Here is a 9,282-nt window from a genome sequence, read left to right on the forward strand (position 1 = left end):
GCGCCACCGGAGCCGCGTCTGGAACTGGCCGGGCGCGGAGAAGCGCCTTCTCGAGGGGTCGCTGTTGCCAGAGCATTAGGGCGCGCGAAAGCTCGGCTCCTCTGAGCCTACGTAGAGCGCGCTTCCCCACCCCATGATCTCGAGAGTAATAGCGAGCTCGAGAGTGGAAGTGGATCCCCTCTCGCATCTTGGGGAGAAGTGAGCCATTGCTGGCGTGAGAGCCGCTCTTCAATTCCGCAGCTGGTGAGAAGTCCCTGGGAGCCGCGCATGGGCGTAGCCAGGATTTATTGGTGGGGGAAGACAGAACTGAGTTATCTGCAATGCCATTGGTCACTTAGTTAAGTATTTTTATTTATTGACTTGATTAGGGGGGGGGGCAGCTGCAACGGTGCCACCCCCGTACCTCCTTGGCTACGCCCATGGAGTCGCTGGAAGCCCAGTTCCCGCCGGATGGTGGCTTTGCTCCCCCAGTGAATGCGGGAAGCGCGGCGTACATGCTTCGGGAGGCCAAGCAGCGTCTGAGTCAGCGTTTGGGCATGTGATGGGTGGGAGGCATGTGGGTAACTCAGGGCCGGGGGATGAGGAGTGGGGAGGGCCCCGCTAGTAGCCCTGCACGAGCAGCATGGGTTGGAGTAAGCGAGGTACTTCTACAGCAGGGGCAGCTGACCGGTGTTGAAAAAGTTGTTTGCTTCAAACATTTCTAAATTGCACTGCTTAAAAAGCAAAAAAACCAAAAACACCTCGGAGCAGTGTGCAATATAAAAGTTAAGACTACCATGAAAACAAAAATGCAGCCTAAAAACTATAGTATAAAAAGCATATAAAAAACCGGAATTCATTAAGATAATCTCAGTCTGATTTTATGGGTCAGGGAAAGCCTGGACCAGGCATCCCCAAACTTCGGCCCTCCAGATGTTTTGGACTACAATCCCCATCATCCCTGACCACTGGTCCTGTTAGCTAGGGATCATGGGAGTTGTAGGCCAAAACATCTGGAGGGCTGCAGTTTGGGGGTGCCTGCTCTAGAAACAGGGGTGCCCTGCAGATGCCTGGCCTGGACAATATGATGGGTCTTTCACTGAAGTGGCTGGTTTTTGCTGCTTCATGTATAGCAGAGAATAGGGCATTCCACAGCAGAGGAGCAACAACAGAAGTTTTGGATCACCACCCTGTGGCAGTGTAGGTTGCCGAGCAAGGTGATGTAAATCAAGGTGATGTCTTTTAAATACTTCCACTGTGCCTGTTTACACACACAAGGACGTCTCTCTGAATCCCCTGTGGCTGAGGATGATGGGTCCAAAACATCTGGAGGACACCAAGTTGGCCAACCTGTTCTAATCCAGGGATGGTCATCCAGATGTTGCTGGACTCCACTTCTTATCAGCCGCAGCAACCATGGCCAATTATAGGTCAGGGATTAGGGGAGTTGAAGTGCAACAACTTCTGGAGGGCCAGAGGTCTTCCCTCACCTCCGTGCTCAAATCCCACATGCGTTCATCTAATTCACCTCACAGCTGTTGGGTTTCTTGGCTGCATAAAAGTTTACTGAACACCAAACAACCAACAGAGAAGCTCCAGAATTCAATGGTAAAGTGTGAATGAGTTTAAAATACAAAAAACAAAGGCAGAAATACTAGAGGATGAGGCTAACCACACACACTCACATGGCCCGCAGGAACAAGCCCTGCACCAACCTACTAAATCTGGATGAAAGGCTCTCTTTCTGTTTCACACGGGGATTTAGGGAAACAAAGCTTATCCTCCTTCCAGCCATAGACTTGAACTCCCATGACTCAGGCAGGAAAGAAAGCACCCTCCAGGCCTCTGGCTTCAACCCAGCCAGACCTCAAAACCATTTTATGTTCCAAAAGCGTTCAGCATCCAATCCTTTTTCTTAGTTTCATGTACTCCAAAGGATGTGCTTCCATAGGAAGGAAAGGAATTGTGTGTGCTGTGAGCAATGTGTCCTTTCATTTCAGTAGCAGCTCCCAGCCAGTATCAGAGGCCTGTGCAAAACTGGAATCTTGAGGGGGGATCTCCTCAACATTATCTAGGAACAACCGTTCCATCAGGCCATAGAGGAGACTGCAAAGGCTTCTCTATTGACTCAGCTGAGAGGCCAGCAACTTGTCATCTCCTTTCCTTAAACACTTACCTTTCCAGATGCTCACTGAATCTGCTTTCTTTTCTCCTTCCTCCTTACCTCTTTTCTGTTTATGATTATGTTCTGCACCTTGCCTGAAGTTGTATTCATGTTTGGTCGCAGCCTAATCTCCAGTCCCCTCCCTTTCCCAGATATTTAGGATTAGCAACCTCCTATGAACTCTCATATGTGAGCACTGGCAGATTAAATGTAATCCTCAACCCTTGTCTGCAGTGTACACTTGATTCCTCCTCCTGATTTTTGAAAATGGGGCAATATATGTTCTGCTGCTCCCTTGCGCCGGTTGTTAATATTCAGCCTGAACCTTGCTCCATTTTTGGAGCTGTCTTCTGTCATCCTTAACTCCTAAGGGGAAGAAGATTCCCCATCTCCTACCACAACAAAGAGATCTGTTGTATCTAATGCTCAGATGATGTGTTTTGTGTACCAGCTGGGAGGCTCTGCAGAATTAAAATGCTGGCTGCTCGGTACAATGAATCGTGTTCTAATCTTGCTATTGAATGTAACCATTTGGGAATTACTCATCCAACCTTCCAGCTGGAGAAGAGCATGAGCTGTGGATATGGCTGATACCAAGCCTCCAAACTATCCCCGTTATGCTGCCTCTTGATCTAGGAACCATCCTGCAAAAAAATTGGTTATGATATCTTAAGAGGTGTCCAAATGCATCGTGAAAAGATAAACAGCTTTCCAAAAGATACAGGAGACCTGCCATCCTTTACCATCATGTTGCCTTGCCACTTTACCAGTTCTTACTTGCTAGCACCCAGGACTATTGTTTGTTTAATTTCTATACCGCTCGTTATCCGATCACAAGGCAGTTTACAATATAAAAACACAAAATTGCATAGCATAGTAACGACAGCCCAGTCCCGATCCTATGCATATTTGCTTCAAAGTCCCACTGTGTTCAGCAGCGTTTCTGTCAAGGTAAATGTGCACAGGATTACAGCCTGATAGGCATTGACTTGGCAGTGCTGTTGAATTCAGTGGGCTCTCCTTAAAATGGAAGGGACCTCAAAGGTCATTTAGGCTAATCGTCTGCCAATGAGTAAATGTGCATAGGTGTTTTCTAGCTACTGAACAGAAGAACTGAAATGCTTTTATTTTTGTTTAAGATTCTTGAAAACTCATGATTCTTTTGAATTTTTTAAAATTATTGCATTTGCGTTACATGTAAAAAAATGTAAAACGTATCTTTTATGGAAATGCTGCTTTCTGAGATGGAGAGAGGTTCATCAAAATGATTGATTTGGCACCTATATTCTTGTGGCCTGATCCTACTCAGGTTTGCTTGAAAAGAAGACCATTAATTCCATTGGGATTTTTCCCCAACCCATATGTTCTGCCCCAGTTCACAACTTTTAACTGTTATGAAGGATGAATGAAGTGCAGATCCTAGCTGTAGACTTGAACTCACATTGACCCACTTTTCTTTCTGTCAAGTGTTCTGTACATGAGAGGTTGAAATTCAGTGCTGCTGTTTCGCCTAGCATGGATGTGCCGCGATAGGTAAAGCTACACTCATTGGACTTCCTCCCATCATGCAGTTGTCAAAGGCACTGGAGAAATATTGGGAAAGAGTGGCAACTGCCCAAGTCACTATTTTATGTATTTCCATTCTCACAGGCTATTAACATTTAGAAAAGCAATTATGTTTATCAGCCTTAGGAAAAAATGATGACATGCTTCTCTCTGGAGGCATGAAGAGGGGAAATGAATACCCCAGAGGCTTCTTCCTCTATAGAGGAAATGGTGCTAGAAATCCCTCGTGAAACATATACAGCACAACACACATCTCGGTATACACCGTATTTTGTTTTCTTTTACATTAATTGCTGAAATACTTTCTGGTCTATTCAGAAATAAGCCCCATTGAGCTCAATGGGTCTTATTTGTACGGTTGGAGTCAAGTAAGCTGCATTCATCCTTGGGCATCCATCTAGGGCAGGCATCCCCAAACTTCGGCCCTCCAGATTTTTTGGACTACAATTCCCATCTTCCCTGACCACTGGTCCTGTTAGCTAGAGATCATAGGAGTTGTAGGCCAAAACATCTGGAGGGCCGCAGTTTGGGTATGCCTGATCTCATGCCAGCTATGACTGTGGCCACTGGACCTCAAGTTGCTGAGGAAAACAGTAAATCCAGTTTTTTTGCCTCAGCCGCAAGCTCTTCACGGAAAACAGCAGCATGGACTGTTGTGATATTCCTAGCATCACTGCTGCTGTGTGTTCTGGACTCTAGAATCTAGAGACAAGGTGAACATTGAAGTAGAACAAATAATGCTTTGAGATACTTCACATTTGGATGTCCCAACGGGAGAACAAGGCATTCATTTTTGTAAGTCAAGTAGTAGCTCACTGTAGTGAGCATTGCCGCTAGGCAATAGTGGATAGTGGTTGGACCCTTGGTCTCAGGGTCTCAGGGGTTGTGGTCGTAACAGCAGGTATTTAATCTGCATCACAGTGCTGACAACTCTGGCTTCAGCACAAAAACAGAGCACCTTTGCCTCATGGTGAAGCTACTAATAACTTGTCACTGCTCATCAGGAGTTATGAGACCAGGCTTCCAGCTCTGAAAAAAATATGGCTTTCAAGCACATTTAAAACTGTAACCTTTGCAGATTTTGAAACACAGGATGGCAGAGTCACATTCCTTCTTCCCCTGTGTAACATTAGCAATCTAGCAAAATTATAATTTAAGATGAGCCCTGCTGGATCTGGCCAAAGGCCAGTCGCGTCCTATGGGAAACTCACAAGCCCGGCCTAAATGCCACCGCACTCTCTTCACTTGTGATTTTCAGTGACTGATATTCAGAGGCATGCTGCCTCCAAGAACAGAGATAGGACACAGCCAATTTGCGAGCAGGTTGTTTGCTTTTGCAACCAACATTTTTGGCTGCTCTCAGCAACTCCTGAATGGAAATACTCTCCTACCATATTTTTTTTCTTATCTGGGCTGATTATTTCAAGCAGAAGGGATTCTGTAGAGCTGCATTGCTCATTTCATGGCATTCTGTTGAGCTGAAGTGTTTTGAAAGAACAGTCTTGGCACTGGGTGCTGAAATGCCATGGGGATGCTAGCGAAGCGTCTGCCAAGGAGCTTATAGGAACAAAAAACAGCTCATCAGCTGGCCATCGATCACAGCCCACTTTGAGATTAAACTTAGTATCATTAGCATTGATTGATTTCAATACATGCTCTCAATTTAGAAAGTCCCCTCGAGAGCAATGTTTCATAGGATTTCCCTAGACAAATCATGCTAGTTTACAGCACAAATGCACAGCTGTAGCCAATTTGTTGCACAGGTTTTAGATCAGGGATAGCCAACATGGTGCCCTCCAGATGTGGTTCAACTCCCATCAGCTCCAGTCAACATCAGCAGTGGTCAAGGAAGGATGGAGGCTGTAGTCAGACATCTGCAGGGCACCCCCTGTTTCTAGAGCAGGCACCCCCACACTGCGGCCCTCCAGATGTTTTGGCCGACAACTCCCATGATCCCTAGCTAACAGGACCAGTGGTCGGGGAAGATGGGGATTGTAGTCCAAAACATCTGGAGGGCTAAAGTTTGGGGATGCCTGTTCTAGAGCTACCTTCCTTCCAGAATCTCTGAGAGGCAGGAAGGATATCATACCTAACATTCAGATATAAACAAAAATAGATTATTGCTGGGGGGGATGCAATTCCCCCTTCTCGGGCACCACTTACCTTCAGAATGGGGCTGTGGGGCTGCATTAGATATTCTTCAAGGGAGGATGTAGGGGAGCCTTCTTCAAGCTTTTGACATTTAACCGTTTATTCAAGTGGCAGCAATTTCCAGCAACCTTCATTTGTATCCCACCAGTGACTGCAAACTGCATTCAGTAGTTGCTGATGGATTTGTATAACAGTATCTTTATGTGCTGTTGGTTGGAGTGACCCTTCTGCCTTTTTGTCCACTTGTGTCTTGTGATCCCCCCACCCACCCCAGTCAGAATACCTGTTGTCATTTTCTGACCCAGATCTCCCTCTACAACATAGGCACTTATACAGATGCAGAAATTGATTCATTTCACGACCTCTGCGCTTGGTGTCTTGCCAGTTGCTCCTCCTCACATCCGCATCTCACAATAGGGAGTTTTCAGGCTTAAGAGACTTGAGGTGGAACTTGCTGTCCAGGTGAAACTGGCAAGGCCTCTCCGGAATATGTTTTGAAACACAGGCACTTTAGCACCCGTGAAATTTCCCCTTTTGCAGGGAGGGAATGCACTCCCCCATTACCCACTGGGGCAAATACTGAAACAGCAGGAGGGGAATAGCAAAAGGGCTCTCCCTTGCAGCCAATATGTTTTCCACTAATCATTATGTGTGGACTGGATAGTACAGTAGGGCCTTTGAAAGGACTTGCAGGCAGAGCAGTTTGGAGGGAAAACAACACTGCTGCCCTCTGTTGGGCATAGGTTTGCCAGACTCAAAGGCACAGAAGTCCTGTCCTCTATTAATTGCCCTGCTCTCTTTTGAGTCTGGAAACCTTAAAGAGAAACCAGCAGACCCTTTGTTTAATTTCCAAGCAAAGGGTCTGCTGGTTTCTCTTTAAGGTTTCCAAACTCAAAAGAGAACAGGGCAATTAAAGGCACAGAAGTCCTGTCCTCTATTGAGTCTGGCAACCCTAGTTGGGCACCATGGCAAGACTGGCTACCATGAAGTTTTTAGAGCAGCCTTCCCCAACCTAGTGCACTCCAGACGTTGTTGGACTACAGTCCCTATTCGCCCTAGCAAATGGTCAGGAATGATAGGAGTTGTAGTCCAACACCTGGGAGACACAGAGCTGGGGAAGGTTATTCTAAAGATTGCCACTTTTGCAGTCAGAGCTGCTGCTTGAATGAGCACTTTGGCCCAGCCCTGACATTTGACAACTGAAGCAATGTGGTTGCATTAGCAGTCCCATTAGCAACTAAGGTAACATTAGCATGGTTGCAACATGGCATCTGCACCCAGAATTTTATTGGGATTGGAGGATATTGTTTGGGTTGGCAGAAAATCAATCAAGGACTTATCACAGCTTCCTCTTCTCAGCTTGTGGTCCACCAGGCAGCATGGCAACCTTTCCAAAGAGAATAGGTTGCTTTGCATTTACTCAGGGATGAAGCAAAGGGCATATACACCTTGTACATTTCAGCTGGCACAAAACCAGATTACCGTAAGAAAGACCAGAGAAAATTCTTTTCACTTAGCAGTTGGGAGGGGTGGGGGAAGGAAGACAGGGAATCACCATTCATTACACAGCAACAAATCTCAATTTGCTGCCATGTGTACACTCAATTAGCTCCATTTGGAGGATGCACCTCTTTCCCAAATATTAGGTGCTCAATCCCACATTTTTAGGTGTACATCCGAAGAAATCTTAGATGTACACTTAATAACCAAAATGTGTAAAGGTGTGGTAGAGATCCCCTATCTAAATTTGAGGGCTCTGTATGTGACTATCAGCAGGTCCTTTTCACACAGTAGAGAATTGTGTATAAAATAGTTGTTAGTATTCATCTGTCTTGAGAGACAATGGAGTGTGCCTCCAAGGGGGAAGCCAAACCACTGTGTTAGCAGCACCCAAGTTGTAGCATCACCAAAGTCTCCCCGGGGCACAAGCCTGGACAGTACATATGGTGGTCCTGGGCTGCCAAGACAACACATCGCTGATGTGTTAGGGTGGCAAGAAAGGCTGCAGGGCCACATCTCTGTTCTAACCTATTCACTGTGTGGAGTATCCTCACATGATTTAGAACCCTGAACACTCAAGAGTTCCAACTCCATGGGAAGCCCCCATGTACGGAGAAGATCTAGATATATCTATATAGATAGGTGTAGATATTGGGCTTAACCCAGCAGTGGAAGAATAATAGAATGAATGAATGTGGGGTTTGGGCCAAACACATGGCCCCACAGCCCCATTCACTTTACTTGCCCTCTATGCACAAGTAAAAAGGTAAGGTAAAGGACCCCTGGACGGTTAAGTCCAGTCAAAGGCAACTATGGGGTGCGGCACTCATCTTGATTTCAGGCCGAGGGAGCCGGCGTTTGTCTGCAGACATATTTCTGGGTCATGTGGCCAGCATGACTAAACCGCTTCTGGTGCAACGGGACACCATGATGGAAACCAGGGTGCACGAAAACGCTGTTTACTTTCCCACCGCAGTAGTACCTATTTATCTACTTGCACTGGCATGCTTTCGAACTGCTAGGTTGGCAGGAGCTGGGTCAGAGCAAAGGGAGCTCACTCGGTCACGGGGATTCGAACTCCAACCTTCTGATCAGCAAGGAGAAGAGGCTCAGTGGTTTAGACCACAGTGCTGTAGTACTCAACTTGGTAAAGGTAAAGGGACCCCTGACCATTAGGTCCAGTCGTGACCGACTCTGGGGTTGCGCGCTCATCTCGCATTATTGGCCGAGGGAGCCGGCGTATAGCTTCCAGGTCATGTGGCCAGCAAGACAAAGCCGCTTCTGGCAAACCAGAGCAGCACATGGAAACGCCGTTTACCTTCCCGCTGTAGCGGTTCCTATTTATCTACTTGCATTTTGACATGCTTTCGAACTGCTAGGTTGGCAGGAGCTGGGACCAAGCAACGGGAGCTCACCCCGTCACAGGGATTCGAACCGCCGACCTTCTGATCAGCAAGCCCTAGGCTCAGTGGTTTAACCACAGCGCCACCTGGGTCCCAGTACTCAACTAATACTTTACAAAATATGCATATACATATTCCTTGACAAATCTGTTGAATGCTTGAAGCAGGGTATATCAGCTGGATAGCTCAGTCAGTTATAGTGTGGTGCTGATAGCACCAAGGTTGCAGGTTCAGTCCCAGTAAGAGACAGCTGCATGTTCCTGTACTGCTGAGGGTTGAATTAGATGATCCTCAGGGTCCCTTCCAACCTATGATTCGTTAGCATACAGTGTGGATCTGGATACAACTTTCTTATTATTATTGAATTAAAAACCCACCCCTCCCCTCTGGTTCCCAAGAGAAGCATTCACTTGACTCTCATCTCTTACTGGTGACAAGGTACATATCACAATTACTAGAAAGTGACAGCACAACAATCAATACCAAAATGTTTTCCAGCAAGAAAGAGCCTTAGCCAGC

The sequence above is a fragment of the Zootoca vivipara genome, chromosome 7, assembly GCF_965207765.1.
Source record: "Zootoca vivipara chromosome 7, rZooViv2.hap1.1, whole genome shotgun sequence".
Lineage (NCBI taxonomy): Eukaryota > Metazoa > Chordata > Lepidosauria > Squamata > Lacertidae > Zootoca > Zootoca vivipara.